Source organism: Odocoileus virginianus, chromosome 12 (genome assembly GCF_023699985.2).
Source record: "Odocoileus virginianus isolate 20LAN1187 ecotype Illinois chromosome 12, Ovbor_1.2, whole genome shotgun sequence".
Classification (NCBI taxonomy): Eukaryota; Metazoa; Chordata; class Mammalia; order Artiodactyla; family Cervidae; genus Odocoileus; species Odocoileus virginianus.
Genome location: NC_069685.1, coordinates 12333497 through 12347219, shown reverse-complemented (window position 1 = coordinate 12347219; position 13723 = coordinate 12333497). Strand labels below are relative to the sequence as shown.

At 43.8% G+C, this 13723-nt stretch overlaps 1 long non-coding RNA gene across 1 annotated transcript in view; it reads left to right on the top strand.

Annotated features, from left to right (window-relative positions):
- The window catches only part of LOC110140002 (uncharacterized), a 53893-nt gene extending 45799 nt beyond the window's left edge, over positions 1 to 8094 (top strand). Inside the window, exons 3-4 of the long non-coding RNA XR_002314638.2 lie at positions 6835 to 7033; positions 7794 to 8094. This is a non-coding gene — a long non-coding RNA (uncharacterized lncRNA). The remainder of the gene's footprint in view (positions 1 to 6834; positions 7034 to 7793) is intronic.
- The last annotated feature ends 5629 nt before the right edge of the window (positions 8095 to 13723 follow it).

The following is a 13723-nucleotide window of genomic DNA, read 5'->3' as shown; positions in this document are numbered from 1 at the left end:
GTATATCTTATAACTTTTTAGGTGTTCTTGCCATGGCATCTAATAATACCTTCAAATCTTCAAAATTCCTTCTTTAGTCATATTACAGTATGTACCAGTAATCATCTGCTCAAACCATCATCACTCAGCAACCATCTGTTCCAACCAGAGTGCCATTTACTTGGGGCAAAAGGTGCCAAAGCACTCTTGTGTGCCCTTTATTTCTTGGCATAGCATGTACAATTAGGCTCACTAAATTATTTAGAAGAGGGAACTTGTGTCTCTGCTCATGGAGATTTTCTTTAATTGATATCAGGAAAAAGCAGACTTCTTGTTAGCACCAACAAAATATTAAAAACATTGATGCTGGCTTCCAAGAAGTACAAAATAATATGTATTTTGATAACTGATTAGTGACTGGACTCATTACCCTCTTTTGTGTGGCTGCTGGAAACTATATAATGTGCCTCAAAATTGTTTGGCATACTAAATTTTCAATGAATACTATTTATCACCACTCCTCCTTTAAAAAATATTTTTGCCGCTAGGTCATATTAATACCTTTGGAAACCTAATGCCAATTAAAACTATAGTCTATTATATACATATATTTTAATACTGACAATGTGACCTTAACAAAACAGTTGCTTTAGTGGCTAGCAATTAAGGAGAAACTGGAAGCACAGCAGATTATTGGTAAGGGATTTGCAAGGTTCCTCCAGCAATTTGCATTTAAATGCTTTGTATTAGAAGCTTCCATTGAAGGCAATTCATTTTCATTTTAAGAGAGATGTATTTAGCACATGAAATTGAATTTACTTTTAAAATTCACTCTCTATCCCCAGAATTATGTCAGACATATGGTCACAGTTGTTTAATGTGCCAACAAACTAGGGTGTTTGTATTTAGTATAAACAAACTATAAACATCCACACGAATACATGAAAAAATTCTCTTTGGATGAAGTCAATCATGCTTTATATGTTAAGGGTCCCTTTTATTAAATGAATCTCTGATGCTTTGACAAAACAAAGGGTGAGGAAATTCCACACAAGGAAAATTGCTGTCTTTTAATGTGAATATAAATTGTGTGGTAAAAGAATACCAAATGATTCCATGTCTCTTAAAATGGTATGATGAAGGGCCTATACATACTTCATATCTTGAGCAAAAAGAAGTTCATAGCTGTAATTTCAGCTGCATTTATTTTCAATCACAAAACCACTACAGCCTTCAGCACAACTTATAATACTGGACAGCCAAGAGGAAGCTCCAATACTTTGGCTACCTTATGCAAAGAGCCAACTCATTGTAAAAGGTCCTGATGCTGGGAAAGACTGAAGGCAGGAGAAGGGGACGACAGAGGATGAGATGGTTGGATGGCATCACCGACTCAATGGACATGAGTTTGAGTAAACTCCAGGAGACAATGATGAACCGGGAAGCCTGGCTGCAGTCCACGGGGTCACAAAGAGTCAGACATGACTTAGCGACTAAACTGAACTGAAGACGAAGTTCAGGATTGGCATCCTAGCTAGGCTAAGAGGCAGGTGTAGTTACTGGAAGCCTTCACGGGGCTTTGCATCATATGTGACTCAAATGATGCTCAGTTAGCCAGTCAGTTCAGTCGCTCAGTCGTGTCCGACTCTTTGTGACCCCATGAATCGCAGCACGCCAGGCCTCCCTGTCCATCACCAACTCCTGGAGTTTACTCAAACCCATGCCCATCGAGTCAGTAATGCCATCCAGACATCTCATCCTCTGTCGTCCCCTTCTCCTCCTGCCCCCAGCCCCTCCCAGCATCAGGGTCTTTTCCAATAAGTCAACTCCTCGCATGAGGTGGCCAAAGTATTGGAGTTTCAGTTTCAACATCAGTCCTTCCAATGAACACCCAGGACTGATCTCCTTCAGGATGGACTGGTTGGATCTCCTTGCAGTCCAAGGGACTCTCAAGAGCCTTCTCCAACACCACAGTTCAAAAGCATCAATTTTTCAGCACTCAGCTTTCTTTACAGTCCAACTCTCACATCCATACCCGACCACTGGAAAAACCATAGCCTTGACCAGACGGACCTTTGTTGGCAAAGTAATGTCTCTGCTTTTGCTACAAGTCACAAAATTTCTACTCACAAATGACGGTGGGACTTTGAGTAGCAAAGGGGTTTCATGGGAATTGACTGTAGTTCTCTAAGCTTGCTCAAACTTCGATTCTGTTTACAAGATAAACTAAGTCAAGACCCCAAGGAAACACGGCTGTGGAGGGTATGCCAGGCTTTCGATACAAAGGTAACAGGCTCACTCACTTCCTCACTGGCAAGCTCAAAGGACATTTACGGAGACATTTCTTCCATTCTTTGTCTTCTATTCCTGAGACAGAACAATTGGCCCAAGTTCTTCTAAATACTCTGACCTGGAGAGACACAACTTTTAACTATCTAGAGATGCGATTGGAATTATACTCATTTGACAGATTTTATATCATGCTATTTACATGAGTGCTCAAGGCACTGTATATAACTGCAAAGCCATCTAGAAAGTGACCCAGAAAATTTGATTCACAGGGTGGGCAGCTAATCTAAATCACTTTTTTGTTTCTCATCTTAAAGGCTGCCTCATAAAATCTACATACTTTGGCCAAGCTCTTCAAATAGACTTTTAGCCACCACATGAGTTTAGTTCCTGCCTCTATGACTTGACTCAGGGTTCAGCCACGGCTATGTGGGTGGCTTCAGAGTTGCACTGAGCGCTTTTATGTGGTTTTCTCTGGCTGTTTCAACTGCCTTGCCCTTCCGGGTAGCATCTGCAATTTGACTGGCTCTGATGAACACATCTTTTAGTCATTCAAAAGAAACTTAGGGAACATTCTTTGTGATAGAAATACAAATTTGTCTCCCTTTCCCAGCATGGAAAATTTTCTGCCTCAGAAAACTGCAAAACACTTGGAAGAATTTTGATTGTCTCATTTTAATGAGTAAGAAGCCAACAAAAACATCATCATCCTTGCTGCATTCAAGGCCCTAAAAGTTTGATGAACGGGAAGATAAAATTTAAAGAAGAAAACAAGAAATTCTGTTTGCATCTGCTATGTCACCTGACCATGACTAAGCACATGGTTTATCCAAGGCCACAGTAGACAGTTCAGTCTTATTTGCCAAGTATTTATTGGGCATCTCTTCTGTTCCAGGAGCTATACAAGGTAATCCAGTTACAAAAATGAATAAAACATGGGTTGCAAGTGGGCTTCTTTGGAGAGCAGTGACTGAGATGGAGTGAGGAATGCAAAAAAAGAGGGGATATATGTATATGTCCAGCTGATTCATTTTGCCGTATAGTAGAAAATAACAACATTGGAAAGGAACTATATACTCCAATAAAAATTAATTTTAAAAAACAGTACAGACCTTTTTTTGCAGGAAAGTCAGCCCTGGAAGGGAAAGTGGAAGAGGCAGAACTGAGAGGAGAGGTTATCAGACACATTGACGATCTGACAATGTCTCGGCCAGCCCAACAGCAAGTTCCAGAGCAGATCCCTGTTGGAGGAGTGTGAGCAAAGGGCTAGATCTCTGTTGTTGGCTGGGGACCACTTCATGGGTGCTCTGACCTCTTGTACCACTGCCTTGCGCAGTCATTCACTGGGGTCTTCTCAGAGAAGAGAGAATGAATGCCACTTAAATGAGGAGGGAAATCCCAAAGAAGCCAACAGTTTGGAACCTGTCAGGAAAATCACCTTCCTCCTTCTGGTCATCAAGTCCCTTCTTAAAGGAGAGCTGAGCCCCACATCTCCATGCCCGCCATCATCCACCCCTTGTGCCACACAGTTCTATGTCTCCATGATATATGGAGACCGCTCCTCATGGGCTCTGATGGACCTCACTTCCTGGAGGGAAACACGGGTAGAGGGAGGTTTGTGTAACAAAATAGAGCTCCCATCTCTGCAGTTAACTCAGGGTCACAACTGGTACCCATTATTTCCCTCCTCCTTGTTCCATTCTAAATTCCCTTCACCCTCAGCTACCACCAAGATTGAACTTGCTAGTTTTCCCCAAGAACCTGGCTCCGTATGAAATACAAGCTTCTCCTCCCAGGCTTCTTGCATGTTTCCATTCTTGTGGGTGAAGAGTACCAAGAGGTGCTCCCACTGGGTCACCTAAACCCACACATTCTTCCCTGTCTCCACTGGGTATCAGAAGGCTTCCTCCTCATGGTGTTCAGGGTCAAGTACTTTTGACAAGATGATAATTCCTCTTTTTGTTTGCTGGTCCCTGAACGCGAGAATCCCAAAGGGCTCAGGGGGAAGCTGTAGCCTGAACTTCAGTGAGACCCTCGCTGTGTCCCCTGGTGACAGCCTGCCCACTTTGGGAGCAAGGGCTTCTTATCTTGCAGAGCTCAGAGTTGTGGAGGCAGGGATCCACAGGATACCTGAGTAGATCACTGGGGGTAATAGGAAGCGGAGCCAATTCTACTTCTATCCCTTGTTTCCAGATCCATGGACTCTTCCTGATGGGAACACAGCATCACTGAGAGATTTCTGATCCAATAAATGTATTGCTTCCTGATGGATGGGTGATATCATTATAAGGCATTGCCTCTGAACTAGTGCTTCATCTGCCCCTTCAGCAGGCTGCTTATTACTCTAACAGCCTGGCAACTTCTGGGTGATGTGGGTAAAAATCACACATGATATGACTAGTCAATCCTATGGTCCTGTTGTTGTTCAGTCACTAAGTCATGTCTGACTCTTTGTGACCCCATGGACTGCAGCACACCACGCCTCTCTGTCCCTCATCATCTTCCAGAGTTTGCCCAAGTTCATGTCCATTGAATCAGTGATGCCATCCAACCATCTCATCCTCTCCACCCTCTTCTCCCTTTGCCTTCAGTCTGTCCCAGCATCAGGGTCTTTTCCAATGAGTCAGCTGTTCGAATCAGGTGGCCAAGGTATTAGTTGTACGCCCACTGTCTTGCTCCACTATTCATGATAAAATGAGTTTCCTGGATGGATATCATGCTAAGTGGAATTCCATATCTATAGATCAATCATTCCATAAATTCCCAGATAGTGGTGCTTCTCTGTGAGCAAGAAATCAAATCCCACCAGGAATAAGTGTGTATTCCTGTGAGAGGGAACAGGTGGAGCTTCCAAGATGGGAGAACCCCAGTGAAGTCAGCTTGCTACCAACTGACCAGTTTGTCTGCTTAAAGAACACGCCATATCCAGGGGCCAGCATTAGTCTCTGCTGTTGGTAGGTTGGACAGTGGAGAGTGAATGTGGTTGGACAGAGTCAGCTAGATTAGCCTTGGTTAGTGGTGTCTACGCTATTGGGTACAAGCATGATTCTTATTTCAGCCGGCAGCTGTGGTTACTTTGTGTATGCACTTTGCAGCAACGTAGTAAACACTGATAAAGGCTAGCTAGCATAAACAGGCCAACTCATTTTATCTACTTGGTATGCACATACCTTCCATGCAATTCCATATACTTATCCCATTCCTCTATCCAAGAATTTCCTGCTTTGAAGATTGAACTCCAAGCTTTCAATCTTTTTCCTTCTTGATCTCTAACTAACCAGACAAGCCATTTTCCACTTCCCATAGTTCATCTATATTCCATCTCAGGCTATTTTTCCTTTCATACAAAGTGAATATGTCCAGGTACACCATGTAATACCCATGGAGAAGACGTTCCCTTCGTAACTGTCTCTGAGGGCCATTCTGAAGTGGAAATGTAATACAGTTGCCATACCATTTTTGATGTGCACATGCTGAACCAATCCATCTGTAAACTAAACTTGGGCATTTTCCTCCTCTTTCATACGGGACTCCTTCTCTTTCCCCTGACACAATCAGAGGTGTATGCTGGGGGCAGGATGCTAGTGAAACAGATATCCTGGGGATCTGGGCTCCCTGCTCATGCAGCTTTCTGTGCCCTCTGGGCCTGCTGATGCTCAAGCTTGGATGTACATTCCCATTTTGTAATAAATTGCTGCTGGATTCTCAGACTTTCCAATTTGGCAGGTTCAATAGGCTCCAGTTCATGTTGTATGGTCTGGGATGCATAATCACTTTGGTGTTCCATGCTCAAACATTCCAGCTATCTACCATGGCTCAGTAGCACTCTAAGACCCATTTTTCAAAAGGTGTATATGTATGGACAGAGCAGTCTGGCAGGCTACAATCTGTGGGGTCGCAAAGGGTTGGACATGACTGATGTAACTGCACAGATCCCTGGAGGCTGCACTGAGATTCTCCCTCTTGGGCTTGTCATAAATTACACCCTGTATCTCTTTCTCATCAGTGATAACTCCATCATATGATGTCTGCTGGGTCAGATGGCCGCCCTGCAGAGCCCTGTCCTTCTCCTGATCCTACTAAAATATGGCAGCATTCTGCGTCCCCTAGTTCATAGATTAAAGTACACCTAGGTGTGCAATATGGTGCCCTGGAACCCAAAGAAGCCTAGTAAGTGCTGTGACTCCTTCTTTGCAGTTATACAGCAGTTTAGTTTAGAGGGATAACACAGAATATCCCTGACCACTGGATCTCCTACAGATTCTCCCCAAATGGCAGGCCTCTCCATCTTCATGGGGTTTATTTCCATCCTCCAGAGCATATGGGTCATAGCAAAGCCTCCAGTGTGCTAGTCACATCTTGTTCATTTTGCTCCATCAGCATGATGTCACTGACATAATGGATCGATATGATGCTCTGTAAAGAGGTCCAAATGGTCCAGATCACACCAGATTATATGATGACTAAGGATGGGAGAGTTCACATAGTCTTGGGGGCAAAACTCTATATTGTTCTCCTTTCCATGTTAATGTATGTGTTTCTGATTCTCTTTCCTGAATGCGATAGACAGAAACAAGTTTTACAAGCAAATAACTGCATAGCATGTTCCTACGGCCATATTAACCTACCTAAGTGGAGACACCAAGCTGGCATAGCAGCTGCGATTGGAGAAGTGACTTAGTGGGGTATGGAGCAGTCTACAGTCACTTCCCAGAATCCTTCCAGTTTCTGCAGGGGTGATAGCGGTGACTTAAACTGAGATATGGTAGGAATCACCATCCTGGAATCCTTTAGATCTTTAATGGTATCACTAACCCTCAGTGCCCCCCACCCCACCCCTGAATGCAGCATTGGTTCTGACCTGTTCTCTTGGCTGCAGGGAGGTTTGTGGGGCATTGCAGAGATTTCCACGTGGCCTTCCCTGCTAGTTTTACCCCCCAGGCCAGAGACCCAATAGAGCCTGGGCTTCTGACTGCCAGGCGTGTCAGTCACAGCAATACATCCAGGGACAGGAGAATTCATTTAGACTTCATTTATTAACTACCAGATCTTCATTTATGAACTACCCCCATTTGCCCCCACACTAACAGGGTGATGATGCTTCAGGTTTCTGGGCATCAATGTCAACCCAGACTCCATGTCCTGCAGATCTTAAAAAGTCTGAATATATTTCATTTCCACAGTGTATAGCCCCTCAGGTATTGGGTTGGCCAAAAACTTCATTTGGGTTTTTCTGTAAGATGTTACAGAAAAACATGTTAGTTACAGATGTTACAGTTCTGAACAAATGTTTTAATCAACTACACGGCTGAAGGCTGCTTTGAGGGTGGACCCAAGGAATCTATATGGGACAGGCTTGCCATGGTGTAGCAGGGTATTTCTTCCTAAAGATCTAGACACCCCTTCAAAGGGTTGCAGATCTGAAAACTGGCTCAGGTAGGAGACTGAGCAAAGGATCATGAATTTTTATCTGCAAGACTATCCCCATCTTCTCACTTCTCCATTCTGCTTTCTTTTTACTACAGATGTTAAGCAAACCTTTTGTTGGGTAACTATTTTGCCCCTTGGGACACCATCTTCAATTGGCCATCCCTGCAACTCTGAGAGTCAAATGCTCTTGACTGCCTCTCTTACCTGGCTTCCAGTGACTGAATGCCATCACCTGGCCTCTACTCTTATGAAGGAATCCTGCTCGGTGACCAGGTATTGGCCTACAGAACAGAGCCATCACTGGACCTCCTAGCGATGCTGCTGTTCCTCGCTGGCCAGCACATTCTGAATTGCCTAGGTGAACGGTGTGTTCTCTGGTGTTCTTCTGGCCTCACTAAATATATCCATTCCAGCATATTCACCTCTCACAGCCTTTTCATCCCTCCCTCTATTGTTTCTCCTAGAAGCTCAGGCATTTCAACTTTGCTCAGGGTGGGCAACTAGGCTTCAGGCCACTAGAGGCCACAGTTGCAGTGAGTTTGCCCCCTAGGTATATATTATATGCAGGTTTGATCCCCGGGTCGGGAAGCTCCCTGGAGGAGGAAATGGCAATCCGCTCCAGTACTCCTGCCTGGAAAAGCCCATGGACAGAGGAGCCTGGAGAACTACAGTCCAGGGAATTGCAGAGTCAGACAAAACTGAGCACACACACATGAGCATCATTATCATTGCCCCTAGGGTCCGTTTGAAGGTACCAAATTCTTCCATATCCGGAGAAAGTGCCCCAAGTCTCTGAATCGTTACTAATACACTCCTCAGATCAATAAAAACAGTACTCAGGGATCTGCTTTCAGGGAACTACCCCTGAGAATCTTAAGTGCACCTGGTTCTGGTTTAGATGGGCTCTGAGCCTGATTCCTAAAGGCATGAGACTTTGGGAAGGCCTTGGAAAGTGCCGAGTGTATTTTGTATGTCAGAAAAATGGGAATAACTGTAAATAATAATACTGAGGCCAAAGGGCAGACTTTGATAGTTTCAAAATATGCCTGAAAATGTTCCAACAGTCCTCCCATCAAATGGGGGGATCGATGTCCTCTTCTCTTATCCTGGGTGGGCCTCGGGGCTGCCTTGGCTTATAGAATATGGTGGAAATGACGCAATGGGACCTCCAAAACTTAGTGGTCATAAAAAGCCTGACCACTACCTTCTTGGCTTCTGAAGATCTCAGACACCATATTGTGAGGAAGCCCAAACTAGCCCATAGGAAGAGACCAAATAGAGTGGCCCCCTGTAGCTCTTCTGAATGAAAGATCAGCTGAGGTTTCAGTCAATGCTGGTATCGAGTGCTAGAATGCAGGTCCAGATAATTCCAGCCTCAGCTGTCTGTCTGGAGAAGGCAATGGCAACCCACTCCAGTGCTCTTGCCTGGAGAATCCCAGGGACGGCGGAGCCTGGTGGGCTGCCGTCTGTGGGATCGCACAGAGTCGGATATGATTGAAGCGACTTAGCAGCAGTAGCAGCTGTCCATCAAGTCACCAGCAGCCATGAAGTCTTCTCAGCTGAGGTTCCAGATTTTGTGAGGCAGAGATAAACCATACCACCTGTTCTCTGTCAAAATTCTTGACCCACACAATCCACGAGCAGAATAAACTGGTTGTCTTATGCCACTAAGTTTCAAGTGGCTTATTTTCCAGCAATAGTAAATAGAGCAAAGATCAAAAGGACAGATATCAAGTACGCTTCTTTCTTTCAAGAGCAACTAACTAGAAAATATAATGTAAAATAAAGCATCCAGAATAGCAAGAAAGAAACTAGGAAAGAACCTGACAATAACTGCAAAAGACCGTTATAGAAAAAAAAAGTTAACTCTAATAGGGGACATAGAAATTAGATCCAAATCAACCCGATTTAAAAGCAAAAATTAAGCAGCAAAAGGCCACTGGATTTGGCAATATAAAATTAAAGATTTCTGTTCAGAGAACTACATTGGACAAAGTGAACAGGCAGATAATAGACTGGGATAAACATTTGTAAAGTCTAAAATTGACAAAGGTATAATATTTACATTCTACAGCAAACTTCTGTAAGTCAGCAGTTAAAACATAGAGAACACAACTGAAAAAAGTAAGTAAAGGAGATATACTGGCAAGAATATGAAGTCTGCATGAGTGACAAATTTATGAAGAAAACTATAATGCTCCAAGAATCAAGGGAAAAACAATTTTTTTTCATTTTTAATTAATTAATTAATTTTACTTTACAACATTGTATTGGTTTTACCATACATTGACTTGAATCCGCCATGGGTGCACATGTGTTCCCCATCCTGAACCCCACTCCCACCTCCCTCCCCATCCCGTCCCTCTGGGTCATCCCAGTGCACCAGCCCCGAGCATCCTGTATCATGCATCAAACCTGGACTGGCGATTCATTTCACATATGATAATTCACATGTTTCAATGCCATTCTCCCATATCATCCCACTCTCACCCTCTCCCACAGAGTCCAAAAGACTGTTCAATACATCTGTGTCTCTTTTGCTGTCTCGCATATAGGGTTATCGTTACCATCTTTCTAAATTCCATATATATGCGTTATTATACTGTATTGGTGTTTTTCTTTCTGGCTTTCTTCACTCTGTATAATAGGCTCCAGTTTCTTCCTCCTCATTAGAACCAATTCAAATGTATTCTTTTTAACGGCTGAGTAATAGTCCACCATGTATATGTACCACAGCTTCCTTATCCATTCGTCTGCTGATGGGCATCTAGGTTGCTTCCATGTCCTGGCTATTATAAACAGTGCTGCAATGAACATTGGGGTACACGTGTCTCTTTCACATCTGGTTTCCTCGGTGTGTATGCCCAGGAGTGGGATTGCTGGGTCATCTGGCAGTTCTATTTCCAGTTTTTTAAGAAATCTCCACACTGTTCTCCATAGTGGCTGTACTAGTTTGCATTCCCACCAACAGTGTAAGAGGGTTCCCTTTTCTCCACACCCTCTCCAGCATTTATTGCTTGTAGACTTTTGGATAGCAGCCATTCTGACTGGCAATGATACCTCACTGTGGTTTTGATTTGCATTTCTCTGATAATGAGTGATGTTGAGCATCTTTTCATGTGTTTGTTAGCCATCTGTATGTCTTCTTTGGAGAAATGTCTGTTTAGTTCTTTGGCCTACTTTTTGATTGGGTTGTTTATTTTTCTGGAATTGAGCTGGAGGAGTTGCTTGTATATTTTTGAGATTAATCCTTCGTCTTTTGTTTCATTTGCTATTATTTTCTCCCAATCTGAGGGCTGTCTTTTTACCTTGCTTATAGTTTCCTTTGTTGTGCAGAAGATTTTAGTTTCAATTAGGTCCCATTTGTTTATTTTTGCTTTTATTTCCATTACTCTGGGAGGTGGGTCATAGAGGATCTGCTGTGATCTATGTCAGAGAGTGTTTTGCCTATGTTCTCCTCTAGGAGTTTTATAGTTTCTGGTCTTACATTTAGATCTTTAATCCATTTTGAGTTTATTTTTGTGTATGGTGTTAGAAAGTGTTCTAGTTTCATTCTTTTACAAGTGGTTGACCAGTTTTCCCAGCACCACTTGTTAAAGAGATTGTCTGGGAAAAACAAATTAAAACCAAGATGACAGACTTGCCTGGCGGTTCAGTGGGTAAGACTCCACCTTTCAATGCAGGTCCGATTCCTGGTCAGGGAAAAAAGATTCCACATACTTTGCCACACCAAATCCAAAACATAAAACAGAAGCAATACTGTAACAAATTGAATAAAGACTTTAAAAATGGTTCACATAAAAAAAAAAAATCTTTAAAAAAAGATGAAATAACATATTATGCCCCCCAAATTAGGACAGTGGATTGTATCAAATATTGATAATACTGCAACAGGCTGGGGCCTCTCATGCACTGAGGGAGTAAAAGTATGAAAGCCATGATGGTAAGAAGAAGTATTTTTGAAGAATTAGGGCAGCAGAGGATGAGATGCTTAGATAGCATCATTGACTCAATGGACATAAATTTCACCAAACTCCAGGAGATAGTAAAGGACAGGGAAGCCTAGTGTGCTGCAGTCCATGGGATCACAAAGAGTTGGAAACGACTTAGTGATCTAACAATGACAACATCCTATAAACCAAAGATCCCACCCCTCTCTCTATAAGGACTGCACAAGGAGGTAGATGATGAATCCGTCAGAATCCAAAAAAGAAAATAAAAATTCTGCTAGCATTGCAAGTGGGATACTTAATACAGGGAGTTGATTAAACAGGTGTAGGAAGGATAAAAGAGATCAGAAGACACTGGGGTAACTCAGAGATTGGTAACTGGGGGGTAGCAGCTGCCATTTCTAGAACTAGGGGGACAAAAGGAAAAAGCGGTAGGACATCAACACAGCAGCTTTGAGGAAGGGCTCTGGGGTTGGTACTGAGACCTCCGAGAGCAAGGCGCCATAGACAGGTGCGTGGACCACTTAAGAGGTAGCCAGCTACTACTCAGAGCGGTCCCAGGACGCATGATGCTTCTGCTGCTTACACCTCCAAGAAGAGCACTGGGCTGGGGCCCTAGCTGCCGGCTGTTGGTGGAAGAATGCCAGGAGGCGCTGTAAGTGAGCAGAGGGGCCCCGTCCCCCTCCTCACGCTTTGTGTGATCTTCTGCCAATACCTTCCATTGGGAAGAACAAAACCAGAAGGCAGCTGGCAAGGGAGTCTGGGAAATGCAGCTTATGGAACCCAAGCTTCAGGGACGGTTGGCTAGAGTGAAAGGCAATAAGCGAAAGATTTACACCCCAGTGGTTCCCCAAAGGCTCAGTGGGAAGAATCTGCCTGCAGTGCAGGAGCTGCAGAGACTTGAGTTCGATCCCTGGGCGGAGATAATCTCCTGGAGGAGGGCATGGTAACCCAGTCCTCTATTCTTGCCTGGAGAATCTCATGGGCATAGGGGTCTGACGGCTACAGTTCACAGGGTCACAAAGAGTCAGACATGACGAAAGTGACTGGGCATGCACGCATGTCACTGTGGTAGCAGGAGACTGCAGCCGAAGTAGGTGGCCATGGCTAGAGGGGCATTAAATCAAATGTCATGGGTGCATACAAATGGAATAGGTAGCTGTGAAGAGCAGGCAAGTACACGTGAGTAAGCAATATGGATATATCCCAAGAACACTGCTGAGAGGGAAAAAAGCAGGAAAAAGCATTAGATTTAAAGCATTCCACCGTATATGTAGGGCTTCTCTGGTAGCTCAGGAGGTAAAGAATCTGCTTGAAATGCAGGAGACCTGGGTTCGATACCTGGGTTGGGAAGATTCCCTGGAGAAGAAAATGGCAACCCACTCCAATATTCTTGCCTGGGAAAATCCCATGGACAGGAGAGCCTGGCTGGCTACAGTCCATGGGGTTGCAATGTGTTGGACACGACTGAGCGAGTAACACTCACTCTCCATGTACGTACGTTTAAAGTCGTAACAGAAGCTTCTAGGCTGCAGGACACAGGACGGTGCTGTGAGGGTGGGATGCCTGCAGAAGGCATGGAATTCGTAGCGCCCTGCCCTGAACTGTGCCCCGTGCATCCCTTCCATCTGACTGTTCCTGAGTTACATCCTTTTATGATAAAGTAGGAATCTGGGAAACAATTTTAAAAACCATAACAAAACAATATTATATATTTAAGAGGTTGAATACATATTTGAAGACATAGGAGTGGCAAGATAGGACAGAAGGAGAGATGTTGAGATGGAAATTATAGAGTCAGGCTGCCAGTAGGGGAGCAGTAGTTAGTCGGTCAGTAGTGTCCAGCTCTTTGCGACTTCATAGACTGTAACCTGCCAGGACCCTCTGTCCATGGAATTTTCCAGGCAAAATACTGAAGTGGATAACTATTCCCTTCTCCAGGGGATCTTCCTGACCCGGGGATCAAACCCAGGTTTTCAACATCATAGGCAGATTTTTTACTGCCTGACCCACCAGGGAAGACCCCTTTGAAGATATAGATATTACATATCAAATGGCGCCAAAGCTGCTACATA